This window comes from Oncorhynchus masou, chromosome 21, assembly GCF_036934945.1.
Source record: "Oncorhynchus masou masou isolate Uvic2021 chromosome 21, UVic_Omas_1.1, whole genome shotgun sequence".
Lineage (NCBI taxonomy): Eukaryota > Metazoa > Chordata > Actinopteri > Salmoniformes > Salmonidae > Oncorhynchus > Oncorhynchus masou.
This window is the reverse complement of record NC_088232.1, coordinates 7,761,416-7,782,565: the sequence shown is the minus strand read 5'-3', so window position 1 is coordinate 7,782,565 and position 21,150 is coordinate 7,761,416. Positions and strand designations below refer to the sequence as shown.

The window sequence follows — 21,150 nt, the reverse complement described above, 5'->3', positions numbered from 1 at the left end:
CTCCGGGAGTCAAGACACAGCAGAAGCCAGGAAGCAGACAACGCAGACTGGCCCGGTCGACCGTCCTTGAACAGTTCTACTCAATCATGGTGGTGTGTAACAGAAATACATTTGATTTTTATGGGTTCATAAGTTGTATGGCTGGTCTGGCAATTTTTGTAAGGTTGAGTTGGGTAACACGATGTCTGAATTGCGTGATAGTTCATTGGCTGCCTTATTGACCCCTTTTGTATGTTGACCAATTATTATTCTCCTCTGAAGACTGTAGCAAAATGGTCGCCAATTGGAGTTCGAGTCGTCCAATAACTTGCAATGTAATTGGTCATTCACGTGTCGTTTTCACTTTTTGTTGTATGTTTGTCCAATCCCTATCGACAATGTATTTCTGAGTGACATCACTTACCGGCCATTTAGCGCCTCGCCGGCTTTGCTGCCGTTGGACAATTTTATTGTTGTAGGCGGGTCTTGAGAAACTAGTGGCGTTTTGTGACGAGATGAAAATGGCGGCGGATGGCTGACCGCCGACTATCGGATATTATACATATATAACTGCGATTTAAACCGGCCTTCTCTGTCGATTTTAACTGAACTTAATTGTCATTTAATATTACCCGATTTTTTTAAACGATTTCCTAAACTCTTTGGCTGGAGTTTTCCAAAAGACAAAACGGAAAGTTCCCTTGGAAATAATAGGTTACTCGCTGTCTGCGGTTGCATTTTAAACTCGGACGTTCGTTTTAGTTTAGCTAACAGTTTGTTGTTCAGCATAAGAAAATGTGTGTGAACTAACGTTACTTGCCGCAAATAACCCAGGACTGGTAACCCCCTCACCCCCCTCACCACCCTAAAACTAGCCAGACAAGTGTCTAAATTGTATCAATAGTAAGCTACACTCTATAGCTAACTTTAGCTATAACCACGCTAAACGCTAGATAATGAACCACACTATAATCCCAAATGCAATATTGGCGCTATAAACACAAACTAAAACTTGTTGGTTAATCCCATTCTCTCGGTAGGGTGTTTTGGTGATCGTCAACAATGCTTCCCTTTAGTGGGGGATAGCTAGCCTCTTTACTATTTCACTAGCTATGTCCTAGTGGTAATTATCTATCGTTAGCTCTTTATTCGTACGGTGTTGTTGAATCAAATCAAAATGTCTTAACTTGGCTACATTGCTGACTGTATTTTAGATTTAGTTTGTCCGATTTGAAAGGCTGTTTTTAACCCGCAAGTGACAGTAGACACAGCTGATTTCTAGTAGTGCAATGTTTAAGTTAGCTTAGCTCTGTCAAATAAAGTCAAACTATATTTCCAATCACGAGTTAGTTGTAGTGTTCAGCAGCTTGACAGCGCAGTCAGGGACCCACGTGTATCGGCGAATCGCCTACCAAAACAATCCACTGTCTCAAGTGACTGTCCATAAAATATGGAAGATAAGCGTCGACCACGGTTCAGCAAGCGACTGGTAAGTAACTAGTTGGCCCAGCGTTATTTCAATGGCATGGACTACCGGTAGTCACTAACTATGTTGAAAGGTGCGTGGTATGGATATTTAACCTTTTGTTGTGTTTTTAAACTATGCATATGGATTGAGATGTTGTGATTATAAAGACAGTCAGAGAGGAAGTGAGTTAACGTTACTAGTCTACGTTTAAATTCCGATACCTCATAATTTAGGTTATGGGAATGACTGTAGTGTTTTTTTCCCCCTAAGTAAAAATTTAATTTGTTTCCAATACCGAAAAGCTGAGAAGTTTGTCTCTGACTTGTCTTACTTGATGGTGTCATGTAGTCCATATTGGCACTCCTGAATGCAATTTGAGAGAGCATGGAAAACAGGCTCTTTGGTCAAAAATAATGCATTATAAAGGGAAGCGGGTGTCATTTTAAGACGAGCCAGGTTCATGTGTTCATTGTTTGGGAGGTTAAACCCTGCCAGGAGTGTGCATCATGTCACAGTCGCCCCAAAACATTGTAAAAGCAAACCGAGCAGAAGACATTTGGTTAAAGAGGACCAGATCAACTATGTCTGGAGCAGTGCTCACAGGGTTGGTTTGGGCAATGGCTGGGATTAGTGTCAGATCTAGCTAAAGCCTTGAAAAGGAATATTGCACATTTTTGTTACATGGTGCGTTTTTGATTGAGTGTCCAACATGTCAGATAAGATTATTGATTGTGTTTGAGGTGAGTAATCTTCTTTTTTCCCCCTTTATTTTTGCATTCGATTGTAATTGCATTTCTGGTTTGTTATGGGTATCAGACAGGAGTATCCTTGGCTTCACGCCTGTTGAGCAAATTTGAATGTTACTGCAGGGTTTAGTAAGGTGACTAGGATCTCAGCCTACCTGACTGTGTAGAATCTGGATAGTTACAGGTGAGGTGACGCACAAAGGCTTTTACTAGACAATGGACCGTGGACATTATGTTTGTAATGTACAGTGTTGTGATTGTTGAAGTTGCGTTTCAGACGATTTGTTCAGAGCAGAAGCAGAATATGTATCGCTCAGAGCAGTAGCCAGGCAGCATCACTCCTCTGATGCAGAGACAAAGTTTTATAAATTATGAATAGGATGAGATTTAGACAGTAGTGGTCAGGTCTACATCTCTTAGTCTCTGGTCTGTTAGGGAGAGGGAGGGAGCTCTTTTTCTTTGCCTGTACTTTGAGCCATGCATCTCCAGAAGGCATATTGCATGCAGTACAACGGTGTAAGTGGAATGGAGGGGGGGGGTGTGAGTGAGTGGAGAGGACCCTGGTGAGAGCATGCTGTCTGCTCTGTGTGAAGCGAGAGGAGAAGTTACTGGAGAGGCTGGCTGCCTGACTGGCCATGTGAGCAGAAATGCAGATGGAGATGATGATGATGGGGGGGGGGGGGGGGCACTGCAGAGGCGAAAGGATGACAGAGCTGGATAGACCGCAGGCCTTTTTTCCACTCTAAAAAGAGAGGCGAGGGGGAGCGGAGGATGGCGAACAGAGATGCTGCTGCACTACGAAAGGATGTGGGAAAAGAGGAAGAGGGATGTAATGGTGACACTGAAGGTGCGAGGTGTGTCGAGTCTCTCTCCATCCCACAGGATTCCCCAAGGCGCACTGCAAGAGAGGGAAAGGGCAAGAGAAAAAGAGAGAAATATAATAAAATTGAGAGGGAAAAGGATACTGGATTGCTGCAGTGAGGGGGAGAGAGCATCTGTAGCCCTGCTTGTACTGGCTCCGAGACCCACCGTCTCTTGGCGACGATCTTTGATAATCAACATGGACAATGCGGTTAGATCCTGCGTCGGCCCTTACCCACTCTGGTTGCTCAGGCGTCGTGGTGTGATTGTGTAGCTCAGGGTCGTCCATTGTTTCTTCAGTAGCTGAGTGAGTGGGCGGCCTGGAGACCCAGGATCTAGACGGGGGCCATGGCTGTCCATCGTTCCGCAGCCAAGGCATCTCCCAGACGGATCCCTCCCGCATCCCTCCAGAGTGTTTCTCTCTCTAGAGTTTGTCGTCTTGCAAGCCGAGTTCCCGCCTTGGGAATACTAGGTGTAGCTGGACACTGCGGTGTGTATGTGACCAGCAGCTGGTCTGTGTGATGTCTCCGTTAAAGGTGGTTGGTTTCGCCGGGTGCTGTGGCAGCGTAGTGCGTCGCTGAGAGGCGGTATGCTGTGTCATTGTCTGTGTCTCCAATGGCACCCTATTCCCTACGTCGTGCACTATCTAGGGAGCCATTTGGGTACACGCAGCCACTGTCCACTGTACTGGGCACTGGCCCAGGGGAGCACAGACGGACAGGCGCACTGCATTACGCCGCTCGCTGCAATTCACTGCAATGCCGTTGTGTCCGTCTCCTCTACCAAACCGCCTGAATGGAACAAAGCTCTCTCGTCAAACCAGATTTAAAGATGGATAATGGATTTTGAATTTACTGGGCCAGTGTTGTCTTTTTGAAGGGCTGGGCTGCCCGGAGCCAAGGAGGATTGCGGCGGCTGGCAGATGGGCAGTGAGATATTGGAGGTAGGGCAGGTGCCTCGTGCTGCATCTGGTGTCACTGATTTGGCTGCTACAGCAGTGGATACTCGAGCTGTTTAATGTCCTGCTGTGGAGTGGCATTGGCTTGTGGCTGACTGGTGGACAATACAGTGAGGTCGTTTCACATTGTGCGGTGTTTGCAAGGAGTTGTATGTGTCATGTTCAGGCTGAAGATGTTTAGAGGTGTGTGTGTGTGTGTTCAGGACCAGCTGAGGATGTTTGTATGTGTGAGACGGGCGGAGAGATCTCTTATTGTTGTCACTGAGCTCTGGGCTGCTGGACCCCTCCCTCCCAGGGTCAGCTGGTGCATTGCTATGGCAACCCTGGCCCACTCCCTGGTCCACTTTGTGTAGCTGTTAGCGATACTGCTAATGATAACCATCTGCTGGTAGATGGAAAGGCTTTCTGAAAAACCTCAGTTAAATGTTAATTAAAAAAGTAGCCTCTGCCTTTCTGGCAGAATATCATGATTATTTGCGTCAATCCAATGGCCATTTGTTTTTGCAGACTCTGCAATCACATGAGCGCTACAGAAACACTGCTAACCGAAGGGCATGCACACTTGCTTTAAAGGGTAACTACACCCATAATTAAAAAATGTATTTTTCCAAGACCGCAAAAGTAGTCTCCTGGTGTGGTGTATCCATTGTTGTGCTCTTAGAACATTAAATGTTGTTGTATTTGTTAAACTTTTTTTTATTTTTTTAAATAAACATTTTAACAGAAACATGGAAAAACAAAACGGAGAGAATGGAATTTGGAGGGGAAATTATGTGGATTCGGGCCAAAAATGAACAATTTTATGGGGGCCTACATGTCAGACGGATTGCTTTCATTTTATTACCTACCTAGGTTTTTTGAAAAGTCCCCTTTGAACTCACCATGCTTTTTTAATAATTGAAGCTGTCAACCCAATGCAAGGTGGCGAGAATGGATGGACACTAAAAGGGGGTTTACTATAACCTAGCATGTGTTCTTGAGGATGATGAGTCGGGGTGGACATTGGATAACTAGATCATTTTTTTCCCTCATATTTATCCAAATTTTATGTGTCCTCGTGAACTTGCGTTGCCAGCTGCTTTATAAACTTAAAATCTATGGACTGACTTCTACCTAATATCTTATAAACCTAGGTTGACAATATTGAGCGGAGGAGCAGGGGAAAGGGGCATGGTCCTTAAGTCAGGTTCAGGGGAGGGTGGGATATTATCCTTCTATCATCTGTTGTGCCCTTGAAGCACTGGGTAAAGAAAGGTTCCAAGTAGCCCCCCCTCCCTGTTCTTTCTCTCCCTCTCGCTTTATCCCCCCAACCCCGAGAGAAGGGAGAGTCAGTGTGAGGGGAAACTAATATGATAAGCTACATTAGAGAATTGATACCCTAGTCTGAACATCAATGTACTGTGTGTTGTCTGTGTTGATTATGGGTTTGTGTGGGTATGTTCATTCTTCCTTGCCCCAATGTGTGTTGTTGTATTGCGACTTCAATCTCTTGGCACGAGAGCAGGTTTCTTTTTGTAGGAGGGAGCAGCAGGCAACTGTGTGGGAGCATTGTTAACACAGCCAAACGCTGCTGTCTTTAAGTAGAGTTACATTTGACAGAAAGACCTTAAAGAACCTAGGAGTATTAAGCCTAACTATTACAAAGTACTGTAAATACCCTAAAATAGTGCTCAATGGGATTTAAAGGGTTTACAGCTGTTGAACACATTGAGGTAAATCTCTGCTCTTTATTCCCTCTTCCTCACATTCCTCTTTCCTATTCTATTTTGCTCCCCCTCTCCCCCCTCATCTCTTTCCTCTTCCCCCTCCTCACTTCAGCGGTCGGGCACGAGGCGGCGCTACCATGACGATGGTATCTCGGACGACGAGATCGAGGGGAAGAGGACCTTTGACCTGGAGGAGAAGTTGAGGAGCGAAAGGTTCACCTCAGACAGGGTGAAACGTATGGAGGGGAAAGGTCAGTGTTGGGGGTCATCGTAATCCTATATCTGTCCTTCTACAGTGGAGGGTTTGGCTGTGGCTAAATATTGGAAACATTGGCTGCGTCTGAAATTGCATCCTATTCTCAATATAATGCACGTCTTTTGACAGTAGTAGTATGCTATCGGGTTACAAACTTGAGTAGCTTTTGAGGATTCCTGTTTAGTTTATGGATTGTGTGTGTGTGTGTGGTTTTTCCAGACCTCACGTTTGAGTACATCCAAAGAGGTGGGTTGAGGGACCCGATCATCTTTGAGAAGCCAGACGGACTGGGTATCAAGTACGTCCTCCTTCCCCCCTCCAAACTCTGTTGGAAATGCACTCGCTTTATTCTCTCTGGGGCAATTAGAATGGCTGAAATTGTGTTAGTCTGTAAGTCTCCTTGAGTAGTATGTAACCCTGGTTTGTTATGTTCTCTGAAGGATGCCAGATCCAGACTTCAGTGTGAACGACGTCAAGATATTTGTTGGTAAGATTCCACCCTCCTCCAGTGTTTCTGTCCAAACACGCCTCTTCCCCTTTTTTCCAACTTCTCTCCTTCACCCACACTCTATCTCTATGCTAACTCTTCCTCCATTTCTTTTGGCTTTTTAACACTCACCCATAATCTCCTTTATTTCCCTCCCTCCCATTTTTAACAACACAGTCGACCGAACAAGCCTGCAGGCTCTAGTTTGATCTAATAGTCATATGGTCAAGTGCTGCAGAGAAGGACTTAGAAAATCTGCAGCTGGCCCTAGAAAATCTGCAGCTGGCCCAGAGCAGCATGTCTTGCCCTTCAATGTGCACAGGGGGCTAATGTCAACTGTCTGCATGTCAGTCTCTCTCTGCTGAAAGTACAGGAGAGATTGACTGCATCAAGTCTTGTGAGAAATGGTGTTAATTTCCAAATTGGTTGTATAGCTCTGACAGGTGTACTTACCCACCAGACATGCCACCAGGGGTCTCTTCAGTCCCCAAATCGAGAACAAATTCAAGGCAACGCACAATATTCTATAGAGCCATTATTTCATGGAACACCCATCTCAAATGACTCAAGCAAACCACAAAAAATGTTGCTTCAAAACAAGACCTCACAGAACAAGGCCTCTCCCCATCTGACCTAATTAACTGCTAGCCAGTATTCAGACCCCTCCACTTTCCCCACATTTTATCACGTTAGTCGTATTCTAAAATGGATGAAGTACCCCATAATGAAAAAGCAAAAACAGGTTTTTATGCATTGTCAGGTTAGATGGGGAACATCGCTGCACAGCTATTTTCAGGTCTCCAGAGATGTTTGATTGGGTTCCAACCCGGGCTCTGGCTGGGCCACTCAAGGATATTCAGAGACCTGTCCCAAAGCCACTCCTGTGTTGTCTTGGCTGTGTGCTTAGGGTCAATGTCCTGTTGGAAGGTGAACAGTCTGAGGACCTGAGCGCTCTGGAGCAGGTTTTCATCAAGGTTCTCAAGGTTTTCTCCATTCATCTCTCCCTCGATCCTGACTAGTCTCCTAGTCCGTGCCGTTGAAAAACATCCCCACGGCATGATGCCACCACCATTTTTCACCATAGGGATGGTGCCGGGTTTCTTCCAGACATTGGCATTCAGGCCAAGGAGTTCAATCTTGGTTTCATCAGACCAGAGAATCTTGTTTTTCATGGTCTGAGAGTCTTTTAGGTGCTTTTTGGAAAACTCCAAGAGGGCTGTCATGCGCCTTTTACTATTGAGTGGCTTCTGTCTGGCCACTCTACCATAAATGTCTGATTGGTGGAGTACTGCAGAGATGATTGTCCTTCTGGAAGATTTTCCCATCTCCACAGAGGAATTCAAGCTCTGTTGGTGACCATTTTGGTTCTTGGTCACCTCCCTGACCAATGCCCTTTTCCCCTGATTACTCAGTTTTGGCCGGGCGGCCAGCTCTAGGAAGAGCTTTGGTGGTTCCTTAATTCTTCCATTTAAGGATGATGGAGGCCATTGTGTTATTGAGGACCTACAATGCTGCAGGAATGTTTTGGTCCCCTTCTCCAGATCTGTGCCTCGACACAATCCTGTCTCGGAGCTCTACAGACAATACCTTCGACCTCATGGCTTGGTTTTTGCTATGACATGACTGTCCACCTTATATAGACAGGTGTGTGTCTTTCCAAATCATGTACATTCAATTGAATTTACCACGGGTGGACTCCCAAGTTGTAGAAACATCACAAAGATGATCAATGGAAACAGGATGCACCTGAGCGCAATTTCAAATCTCTTAGCAAAGGGTCTGAGTTCTGTTTTTGCTTTGCCATTATGGGGTATTGTGTGTAGATTTGATCCATTTGTGAATACGGCTGTAACGTTACAAAAAGTGGAAAAGGGCAACGTGTCTGAATACTTTTAGAATGTACTGTACATGTACTGATGTGTGGGTACCTGTCAGCAGGACCTTTTTGTTGTTGTCCTGTTCTCATTTTAAATTGGTGTCGTTCAGTCCTTGAGCTGTTCTTGTCTGTTGATGTTCTGTATTATTTCACGTTCAGGAAGAGTTGCTGCTGCTGCTTCAGCAACAGTTAATGGGGATCCCAATAAAACACTAAATACACTCTGACCTTTTCCTCTCACCTTTTTGTCTGTCTCCTCTCTCTCTCCTTTGTTCCTCCCCTCACCGTATCACCCATCTGTCTCCCCCCCCCCCCCTCCCTCCTTGGCTCTCCCAGGCAGCAGGCGTATGATCGATGTGATGGATGTGAGCACTCAGAAGGGTATAGAGATGTCTATGGCCCAGTGGCGACGTTACTACGAGACGCCCCCCTCCCAGAGGGACAAACTCTACAACGTCATCAGCCTGGAGTTTAGCCACACCAAACTGGAGAACCTGGTCCAGAGGCCTACATCGGTCAGTCTGATATATATATACACATAGGAACGCACGGACACACACACCGAGCTGACGATCCTGATCCGGAGGCCTGCGTTTGCCAGTCTGAGACACACACAGGCATATTAGCACGCAGACACGCATATCGGCGCACACACACCCTCCTGTCCGTTCTTACCTCCTCCTGTGTATATTATCAGGTGGATATCATAGACTGGGTGGACAACATGTGGCCTCGGCACCTGAAGGAGAGACAGAGAGACTCCACCAACTCCATCACAGACATGCAGTACCCCAAAGTGCAGAAGTAAGGCTCAATTGTGTCCCCAATTGGCGCCCTATTCCCTATGTAGTGCACAACTATTGGACAGGGTCTGCAGGCTCCGCCAACTCCCATCACAGATATGCAGTACCCCAAAGTGCAGAAGTGAGACCCTCTCCCTCATCAACTGCATTCTCCTTCCCTCTTCTTTTCCCTCCTCCAATCTCTGTTCCAGGTACTGTCTAATGAGTGTGCAGGGCTGCTACACAGACTTCCACATTGACTTCGGAGGTTCCTCGGTCTGGTACCACATACTGCGGGGAGGCAAGGTAAGAGCGGACGATTTAATCTCACACTGCAAGACTTGACTCGCGTCTCGACTTAAGACTCGGACCCCTACGACTTGGGATTCGAGTAAGAGCGACTCTTGTTTCCCCTCACTTCTTACCTCTGACCCCTTGCTACCTGTCAGGTGTTCTGGCTGATCCCGCCCACGCCTCAGAACCTGGAGCTGTATGAGGACTGGGTATTGTCAGGGAAACAGGGAGACATCTTCCTGGGAGACAAGGCCCAGGACTGTCAGAGGATAGAGCTGAAGCAGGGCTATACCTTCATGATCCCTTCAGGTACCCACTTAATATGTAGTGAAATCTGGTGTACATGTATTGTAATGCCTTGGCAGCAGCTAATGGGGATCCATAATAAATACACTTTGAATTGTACTTGTGCTTTGGCACATACAGATATTTAGCTGTTTGAACTTCAACCTAGTCTTGTCTGTTCCTGTTTCTGATGTTGATCTTTGTTTGTGTCCTATCAGGTTGGATCCATGCGGTCTACACTCCAGTGGACACCCTGGTGTTTGGGGGGAACTTTCTCCACAGCTTCAACATCCCCATGCAACTCAATATCTACAGCATCGAGGACAGGACACGGGTGGGGACACACACACACACACACACACACTCCCATTTAATCTCTCTCTCCTAAATGTACTGAATGTTTTTATTCCTGAGCACTCGTAAAAGAGAATTTCCTATGTACAGTGCCTTGCGAAAGTATTCGGCCCCCACTTTGCGACCTTTTGCCACATTTCAGGCTTCAAACATAAAGATATAAAACTATTTTTTTGTGAAGAATCAACAACAAGTGGGACACAATCATGAAGTGGAACAACATTTATTGGATGTTTCAAACTTTTTTAACAAATCAAAAATTGAAAAATTGGGCGTGCAAAATTATTCAGCCCCTTTACTTTCAGTGCAGCAAACTCTCTCCAGAAGTTCAGTGAGGATCTCTGAATGATCCAATGTTGACCTAAATGACTAATGATGATAAATACAATCCACCTGTGTGTAATCAAGTCTCCGTATAAATGCACCTACACTGTGATAGTCTCAGAGGTCCGTTAAAAGCGCAGAGAGCATCATGAAGAACAAGGAAGACACCAGGCAGGTCCGAGATACTGTTGTGAAGAAGTTTAAAGCCGGATTTGGATACAAAAAGATTTCCCAAGCTTTAAACATCAAAGGAGCACTGTGCAAGCGATAATATTGAAATGGAAGGAGTATCAGACCACTGCAAATCTACCAAGACCTGGCCGTCCCTCTAAACTTTCAGCTCATACAAGGAGAAGACTGATCAGAGATGCAGCCAAGAGGCCCATGATCACTCTGGATGAACTGCAGAGATCTACAGCTGAGGTGGGAGACTGTCCATAGGACAACAATCAGTCGTATATTGCACAAATCTGGCCTTTATGGAAGAGTGGCAAGAAGAAAGCCATTTCTTAAAGATATCCATAAAAAGTGTTGTTTAAAGTTTGCCATAAGCCACCTGGGAGACACACCAAACATGTGGAAGAAGGTGCTCTAGTCAGATGAAACCAAAATTGAACTTTTTGGCAACAATGCAAAACGTTATGTTTGGCGTAAAAGCAACACAGCTCATCACCCTGAACACACCATACCCACTGTCAAACATGGTGGTGGCAGCATCATGGTTTGGGCCTGCTTTTCTTCAGAAGGGACAGGGAAGATGGTTAAAATTGATGGGAAGATGGATGGAGCCAAATACAGGACCATTCTGGAAGAAAACCTGATGGAGTCTGCAAAAGACCTGAGACTGGGACGGAGATTTGTCTTCCAACAAGACAATGATCCAAAACATAAAGCAAAATCTACAATGGAATGGTTCAAAAATAAACATTTCCAGGTGTTAGAATGGCCAAGTCAAAGTCCAGACCTGAATCCAATCGAGAATCTGTGAAAAGAACTGAAAACTGCTGTTCACAAATGCTCTTCATCCAACCTCACTGAGCTCGAGCTGTTTTGCAAGGAGGAATGGGAAAAAATGTCAGTCTCTCGATGTGCAAAACTGATAGACATACCCCAAGCGACTTACAGCTGTAATCGCAGCAAAAGGTGGCGCTACAAAGTATTAACTTAAGGGGGCTGAATAATTTTACACGCCCAATTTTTCAGTTTTTGATTTATTAAAAAAGTTTGAAATATCCAATAAATGTCGTTCCACTTCATGATTGTGTCCCACTTGTTGTTGATTCTTCACAAAAAAATACAGTTTTATATCTTTATGTTTGAAGCCTGAAATGTGGCAAAAGGTTGCAAAGTTCAAGGGGGCCGAATACTTTCGCAAGGCACTGTATGTAGTGGAGGTTACTAATAAGTTGAACTTGGTGTCTGTGCAGGTACCAGCTAAGTTCCGTTACCCGTTCTACTATGAGATGTGTTGGTACGTGTTGGAGAGATACCTCTTCAGTCTGACCAACACTTCCTACCTCACGCCTGACTTCCAGAAACATTCCCTGGGCATCGGTCAGTGCCAACACTACCCTCTCTCTGTTTCTGTCTCTTTGTTTCTCTGTTCTCGCTCTCACCCCCTCCCTCTCTCACCCCCCTCCCTCTCTCAACACTTCTCTAACCATCATTACTCTATATTGGGTGATTATGTGTGAAAGACAACACGAGATCTATAGCTTGAGGCGTGCGTTCTCCGTATTACGTGTTAGACTACAAACCTTGAATTGCTCCGTGAAGTGTCTTCTCTTTCCAGCTCCGCCTCTTAATCTCTCAGTCTGCCGTCCCCCCCCACAGGTCTTACGAGAGACCCCTCCACCTGTGAGTCCGTCAACGGCCACACCCAGAGGGAGGATGAAGAGGAGGCTCCCCCGACGCGGGGCTCTAAGCCCGGGGTGAAGGTTCACCTGACGCCCTTTGAGCTGGAGGGGCTGTGGAACCTGCTGGGGAAGCTGGAGTCGCTGCCCTCACAGAAGAACTGTGTCCCGGCGGGCATACACAATGCTCCCGCGCTGCTGCACGACATCAGGGTGGGTACGGGGTGTGTCTGACGAGTTAAATATCCTAATATCAAAATGGATGTATGCATGACTGACTAAGTCACTTTAGATAAAAGCGTCTGATTGGCATGTATTATAAAGTGTCTTTTTTGTTCACGTATTAACCTTCCTGTCCTCTCTTAAGGCCCTGCTGAAGGAGCATGCTAATGACATCCCCAAACTGTCCTACACTGGGAAGCCCATCGTCAAGTGGCCCACTAGGGTGAGAAGGACACGCCACATTCAGTCACATGCTCATAGTAACCGTTTACACTCGTAGCTGTAAACGGGTTCAGATTGGCAGGTTTGGCCACTGATAAGCGCCTTATTTGGGACGCCAGCGACTGTACGGTAACATGGTGTACCTGACGTCAGAGCTCAGGTTCTCCACTTCACGGCTCCTGACAGCCATTATAAACTTGAGCACTGCACGACAAGAAGTTGACCTCCCGCCCCTCCTTTTGGGGGGGGGGGTCTGAGTGACGGAACTGCATTTTAAATTATGAGGACTCAATGTATTTTGAAAGATGAAGTGTTAAGGTTGATAATAAATATAGCTTTGACATCATACAAGCCAAACACCTGAGTCCAAATGTGAACTGCGCATTTTCATATAAAACTCATGTCATGTACAGTGTTAATGATCACTGTTTGAAGTATAGTGATAAGATGGCATGGTGTCATAGGCTCATTCTGTTCAGAACAGGGTATGTTTGTCTATCGTGAAGAGAATTTCTAGGCGCGTCACACACACGAATGCACTCCCGACTCCGTTCTACGCACACCGAAATTCCGATCTGTTTCTTTGAATTGCCGTGTGAAAGCCTGACACTGTAAGATCGTATTTGACAACTTAGCCAGTCATGTTGGCAGTAGAAACAAGTTTTCAAGTGATGCCCACTTGACCCAGACTGCAGTTTTATAATGAGATGTTTTTGGACAGCGTGAACCACAGCAGTAATTGTGTGATGGCGGGGACACAGGGCTGTGTTCCAAACAAATCATCTACAAGTGTACTTGCTCTAGTTCCTCAGCGGCACAACTAGGAGAGCTCAAAAAGGACCTTTATATAGTTGAAGACTCTTCACATAAAAGTGCATTGAATTGAATAATAATTATTGAAAAATATATATTTTAAATAATGTTACTGAAGTATCCAGATTACAGTAAATGTAAAATGCACATAAAATCAAGTTTAATGTTTGGATTCAATCTTGTCAGGTAAACTGTTGTCCTCAACTTTGGTTGAATCATTTTTCTATCATAACCCATAACTGTTACCATTCTTATGCATTTTGTTCTGTAAGAACCATTTCAATGTAGCCCTGTCCATATAGGCCTCTACCCACAAGTCTGAAGGGTTAACACGCGTGTACTGTACATTGTCATAAGACGAGAGCGAATCACACCACGTTCTTAGACTCCTCCACACCTCAAACGCTTAAAATCCATGTACTTATCTGACTCTCAAATTCGAAGGGTCATTTAATCCACAGAGGGATGCTTTTCCAGACAGAGATTAAGCCTTGTGCTGCACTGTTGCCTGCCTTCACCTCCCAAAACTTCAAATATCTTTATCCCATTCATTCTCATCCCCCCCCCCCACCCTTCCAGCCGCCGTGGTACCAGCCTCCTCCCCCTCCTCCCCCGGTGGCTCGTCCCAAGCTGTCTGCCACGGTGGTGACCCCGCGACCCCAGAAGCCCGCCTCCTCCATGTCCGTGCTGCGGCGGCGGCGCGTGCGGTGTAAGCGCTGCGAGGCGTGCGTCAGGACGGAGTGCGGGGACTGTAACTTCTGCAGGGACATGAAGAAGTTCGGCGGGCCGGGGAAACTCAAACAGACCTGCGTGCTCCGACAGTGTCTGGCGGTGAGAGAAAGAGGGGGGTGTGTTTGTACAAATCTGACAGCTCACACAGATCAGTCGAAGCATTGTCACTCTCCCTCTGCTAGCTGTGTGTGTCACTTACTGCTTGGATTTGATGCCTGTGTCCTTACTCTTTATCTGTTTCCCAGCTAGTATACTATGTGTGTGTTTTTGATTCATTCTGATAGAATATACTAGTATCGGTGTATTAACTCCTCTCTCTCCCCCAGCCGGGTCTGCCCCTGTCAGTGGTGTGTGAGCTCTGTGGAGAGGGAAACCAGGAGGGAGGAGAGGGCCCAGTCTTCGCCCTCACCCTCATGGAGTGTTCCAACTGTGCCCAGATAGCCCACCCCGCCTGCCTCAAGGTAACCCCCGACACACTCCTCAAACTATACCTTACCTTCAAGTTTAAGCTTCATTTGCCGTGAGTACATCTTACTCACCAGAGCTCTCGCAATCTAATCCGCATTCAAACACGCATGACTACACACACAATCACTTTTTTGTTGTCTTGTGACATCAGTACAGATGGAGGTTAAACTCTCCCTCTTACCTCTTTTGTTCTCAAACAAAATGCTCTACACCTCTAACCCCCCTTTTCTCTCTCCCTCCACCTCTTGATCTCTCTCTGTCTCTCAAGGTAACAGGGGAGGGTGTAGTGAACACAGATCTGCCCAGCTGCTGGGAGTGTCCCAAATGTGTTCTGGGAATCACCGATACTGAGGTAGACCCTCCTCCTTTATCTACACTCTCTCTCTCACACACACACACACACACCACTGTGTCCCGGCTAGCTAACGGCCGTGACTCTCTCCCTGTGCTGTGTGTCAGTCTTCGGGTACCGATGATGATGACGACAGCGGGGCGTCCGTTGGCCTCGGCGCTGGCGCAAGCACCCTCTCCCCCGCCGCCCTCTCCTCCTCCCAGGGGCCTCTAGGGGTCTCCATGGAGCCAGGCTCTGCTCCTGGGTTGGGGGACGAGGGCTGGGGCAGGGCGTTACTGCTACACCCAGGGCTGGTTCCCAACCACCCCCCCTCCTCCTCCTCCTGGTCCTCAGAGGCGCCCCTTCCCTCCCCTGGTCAGCTACTACCACAGCAGCGCGGCCTCAAGCGGGCGGGGAGATGGGCAAGCGGGCGCAGGAAGAGGGTGAGAGGCCTACCGCCGCCACCGTCCTTCCCCCCGCCCGTTACATCATCATCACGCGCCTATTGCTGCTCTGACTGACGAGGGGAGGGGCTGGGGGAGACGTGGTGCTTTGGGCTCCACAAATACTGGGTGAATGCAGAACCCTTTGCTTTAGGGTTGATATCAGACCTGAGTTTTAAGTGATTTCAAATACTTTATCTGTTCTTGTTTTGAGCTTCCCTAGCTTAATGTTCCAATAGAATAGTCCCAAATCTGCACATCTTGCACTCCAGGCAAACTCCAAAGTATTTTTAGGTTTTCAACCCTTTGAACCCAGGTCTAGTCCATATGAGACAGTATTTGTTGAGCAGAAAGTGTTTGTAGCCTGAACGAAAGCCCAAAGCATGTGGAGGTTGAGTGAGAGAAACGGCGGCTTGTGATGTGAATGTGCTTGTCTGTCTTCAGTGCAGCAGGCATTATGTCAACAGAGATGTTACAGTATTCAATGAACAGTGAGTTTCTGTTGCATTGATGTTTTTCTTTTTTTTTGTTGATTTCAGGTGAAAGGGGACAAGAATAAAATGTTACACGCGGTAAGCATGCCAGCCAATAAAAATGTATTCAATTAAACCGAAGACTGTTTTTCATCCTTACCCTAACGGATACTTCGTTCCCTCTCTCCGTTCCTCTCTCCTTTCCTCACTCCTTGCAGAAACGCAAGTCTTCTTCGTATCTCGACGGCCGCATAGCTAAGATCTACCGTCGCGGTGGTCACAGCGATGACTCGGGCAGCGATGACGACGACGATGATGATGAGGATGATGATGAGGATGAAGGCTCCAGGGGCGGAGGAGGCGGCGCGGGAAGGAAGCTGTCCGGACCACGTCCTCGCGGCAGTGGCTCTGCCTCTCGAAGAGGCTACGGGACTGGGAGGCGAGGCATTTGGAGAGGCTCCTCCCACAGAGGGGCAGGCCGTGGGAGCGGGCTGGCCCCTCACTCTTCCCTGAAGATGAGGCGTGGCAGAGGGGGGCTGGGGGTGGGGCGAGGGGACAGGGAGAGAGGTGGGAGAGTGCGCCTCCGGGGAGGCACCAGGATGCAGAGACGCAGGGACGAGTCGGAGGAGGACGACAACGATGATGATGATGACGACGATGAAGATGACGACAGCGAGGAAGATCCGCATCACCACCGGCATAAAGACCACCGTCAACGCCGCAGGCGGAGGAGAACGGACGACGAGGAAGACGACGATGAAGACGATGATGAAGACAGCTCGGCCCGGGACATGGAGGGGGAGGATGAGGACGTGGACGATGAAGACGAAGATGAGGAAGACGACGAGAACCAGTCAGACTCCGAACCAGAGCCTCCTGTTCTCCTGGTGTCTGACCTTAACGACGACTTCTTAAATGGCTCGTACCTGACCGTGACCCTACAGCGCCCCCCAAGGGCTAAACGCCACCCTGGCTCCATCGTACCCAAGCTGGAGGCTGCCATGTCTCCCAGAACCCACGGGGGCGGTCCAGGTTACGTCCAGCATAAAACCCTCGGGAAGACACGGCACAAAAACGGCACGGTCGCCGCCGGCAATGGCCTGGCCCAGCCCGCCAAGAATCCAGTCGGCCGGCCGCCTCGTCACCGTATCAACAATCCCCACAGCGACACAGCAGACAGGGAGAGGGACACTGCCTCTCCTTCCTCCTCAGACTCCTCGGCCTCCCCCACCCCTCCTCCCCACTCCTCCCACTCTCCTTCCTCGCTCTTGTCGCTGCCCTCCTTCAAGGATGTAGGAAATGAGAAAGGAGGGGAGAAGGAGGTGTGGGTGGCGGTGTTCCTTTACCTGAGCAGAGCCGAGCTGGCTAGCTGTATGACTGTCTGTAAGGCCTGGTACAAATGGTGAGTCACACCCGTCCCTCTGTTATTATAGTAACATTCACAGCCATTCGCATGGCTTGTTTTAGTGATTGCGGGGTGGGGGGGCTATACAGTTGCATATTGGGATATTATTTTTTGGTAATATATCGTATTAACAATATCGCAATATTATTTTTGTGCTCATTTTTCCTTCATAGCTTGTTCTCCGTCTTTTTTTTCAAATATGGAGCAAATTTTGTTTTCAGCACTTATTTCCATGACTGATTTAAAACTCGTTTTCTTGTGGCTCTCTGAGCAAAACGTTTGGAACATCGAATCGCATTAAAATCGCAGTATCGTATCGCGTTACAAATAGAATCTCATCGGCACCGAAGTGTCGCGATAATATCACATGGTGAGCTCCCTGGCAATTACCAGCCCTACTTATTGTTTCTATAGATTAAGGAGTTTATTTCCTGTTTCTGCTTCAATGCAGTTTTAGGATTTTTCATCCGATAAAGTTGCATGACTGTCTCCGTAATCTGTGGACTAAAGGACACATTATATGGTTTCTCCATAAAGCAGGGTTTTTTTTACACCCGAGGATGAGACGGTGATGTCATTTTTATGGCTGGGAAAATACTTAAGCTTTGTTGAACCACAAACGGGAGACATCCAACAAGACTGTGTCCAGATCCTCATATCTTTACCCCCCCCCCACCCTGCTGGCTTCCCCCTTTCCTGCCCTCCTTCTCTCTCCTCTCTGTAGGAGTTGTGACAAGCGTCTCTGGAGTGGTGTGGATGTATCGCGTTGTCCCTCGCTCTCCTCCCAGGCCCTGCAGGGCATCATCAAACGCCAGCCCACCTCCCTGGACCTCTCCTGGACCCCTGTTTCCAAGAAACAGATCACCCTGCTCATACACCGTCTGCCAGGTAGGACACACACACCTCAACCCTGCTGCCTGTCCGGTACACACACACACACACACACCTGAACATTGCAAGATGAATTAACCTTCCCCACCTCCTCTCTCAGGTCTGAAGGAGTTGATGATAGCAGGTTGCTCCTGGTCGTCCATGTCAGCCCTGTCCACCCCCAGCCTGCCGTGCCTCCGTACCCTGGACCTGCGCTGGGCAGAGGGGGTCAAAGACACCCAGATCAAGGACCTGGTCACACCACCAGGTCACTAGTCAATACTAACTGACTGAGGTGTTAGGAGTTACATCTCTCTCTCTCCCTTTTCCGACAGGCTGTTATAACTGCAGCAGGCCACCGGTTTGTGGGCGTGCGTGTGTTTTTGACTAGTGGTTTCTTTTGGGGAATTATCTAGCTGCCTCACCTCCCTATGATAAATGAATCTAGTGTTTTAGGCGGTTGGGTTGGCAAGTAAGTATTTGTATTGAAGGGTGTACTGTATCTAACCCCTCTCTCCCTGCAGGTTGTGACAGTCGGTCTCGGCTGCGTGGCTGTGTGGTGCTGCGTCTAGCCGGCCTGGACATCAGTGACTCCACCCTGAGGCTGATTCTCCGTCACATGCCCCTGCTAGAGCGGCTGGACCTGGCTCACTGCGGAGACCTCACGGACCAGTCCGTCTGCCTGCTCACCGCTGCCGGCACACACACACGTAACACACTCACGGAGATCAACCTCTCAGGTAGGCGCATGCATACACACACACACACATCCCATGAAAAGCATAGATATTAACCTTGGAGGTACACACACACACATTGCAATCCCTGAGATCAACCTCGCAAAGTACACACACTCATTTCCCTCGTACAGGTTGTATGCCTCTACCTGTGTCACAGCCCTCCTCCTCCTCCCCCAGGCTGTAACAAGCTGACAGACGGCTGTCTGGCATACCTGAAGAGGGCGTCTGGCCTGGCGCTGCTGGACCTGCGGGGCTGCAAAGGTGTGTGACGCGGCGGGGCTGTGAGGGCTTCATCTCGGACCTCTCTCACTGCGTCCTGTTCTGTATGACGGAGGAGAAACTCATCCAGAGGATATCGTAAAACTGCCCCCCCCCCTCCCTCCCTCCCTCTCGTTCGTACCCCTACGCAAGGGGCACACAGAGACCCCACACCAGCCAGGCAGGGGGAGAGAGAGGGAGCAGCAAACACCCCTCCCCCGATACGGAGAACAAGCGCTCCAGAAAAAGGGGGGCAAGAAAAAGGTGAAAAGACGTTCACACTCCTCACTTAGGGTGATAGAAGGAAGACATGGAGAGGATGGAGGGTTGGTGGAGGGAGAGGGTGGACTGTGCTGTTGCAGCATCATGTGTTTATTAGGCGGGTTAGGAGTTATGAATAGCACAGACACTTGTTAGTGTTGTTCACGCTACATGGCTGAAAATGGGAACCCGATGGATTGAATGTGGGTGTTTTGTACGACGTGGTCCCACAAAGCGGTAGAGTGAATCAGGGTATAGATTTCAGAGGGGTTGAGAGGAAGGGGACTGGAGAAGACTCCGGACATGACTGGTGTCCCACTAGGTCTAGACTCTATGCTGAACTTTCCATGGACTCCTTGGGAAACCGAGCCGTCGAAACGGGTGCCAAACCTGTCCTAGAAACCCCCCCCCCCCCGCCCCGCTGTCCCTCCTTTTCGCACCATCCTCACCCCTCTCCGTTTGATACGCTCACAGCTGTGAGTTTTGTTGGATGAAAACCGTACTGTATCGCTCATTAGTGTGCGTCCCAAATGGAGCCCTAGTTCAAAAGTAGTACACTATATAGGGAACAGGGTGCTATTTGGGACGAATACATAGTCTCTCTTCAGTTTTACTTGACTCCCTTTTCTCACCACCAGCCACTACAGGTCTTAACGTTATAGTCTTCGAATTCCCTCATTTGACAGAATATTTTCCTCCTGTCGTATTCATCTCTTTCCTTTCTGTCAGTCCTTTTCAGAGGTGTAACGTTTTGTTCATCCCTTCGCTCTATCACCCATAATATTATTGTTGAACCGGAGGGCTCATGGGATGTGTCCCAAATGTCACCCTCGTCCCAGTATAGTGCACTACTTTTGAAAAAGTAGTGCACTATATAGAGAATAGGATACCATTTGGGACGCGGCTTTGATCTTGGTGAATTGTGTTGGTTGCCCTACTGCAGTTGCTCAATGGGCCTGGAACATGCCTGTAGCATTGCAATCAATGATATAAATATTTTCTGAAATGTTTTGCAGAAATTCTTTTTTGTTTGTTCATTTGTGGTTTTTACAAGAAAAAAAGAGAAATAAAACAAATCTTCAATGAGTAGTGTGCGCGCACGTCTTGATTTTTAAATTAAATGGAGGTCAGTAGCCATATACAGTACCATTTTTTTATTTTTTTAAGTTTGGACACTTACTCATTCAAGGGTTTTCACTATTATTCTACAATGTAGAAAATAGTAAAAATAGAGAAGACATCAACTATGAAATAACACACATGGAATCATGTAGTAACCAAAAAAGTGTAAAACAGATTTTAGATTCAAAGTAGCCACCCTTTCCCTTGATGACAGCTTTTCCAACAGTCTTGAAGGAGTTCCCACATGCTGAGCACTTGTTGGCTGCTTTTTCTTCACTCTGCGGTCCAATTCATCTCAATTGGGTTGAGGTCAGGTGATTGTGGAAGCCAAGTCATCTGATGCAACACTCCATCACTCTCAAATAGCCCTTACTCAGTCTGGAGGTGTGTTGGGTCATTGTCCTGTTGAAAAACAAATGATAGTCCCACTAAGCGCAAACCAGATGGAATGGCGTTATTGCTGCAGAATGCTGTGGTAGCCATGCTGGTTAAGTGTGCCTTTTTGAAAAATTCTAAATAAATCGGTGTCACCAGCAAAGCACCATCACACCACCACCTCCA

The 21,150-nt window shown here is 47.5% G+C and overlaps 1 pseudogene; it reads left to right on the top strand.

The window, feature by feature from the left end:
• The first annotated feature begins 484 nt into the window (after positions 1–484).
• LOC135507753 (lysine-specific demethylase 2A-like) lies at positions 485–20,556 on the top strand (annotated as a pseudogene).
• The last annotated feature ends 594 nt before the right edge of the window (positions 20,557–21,150 follow it).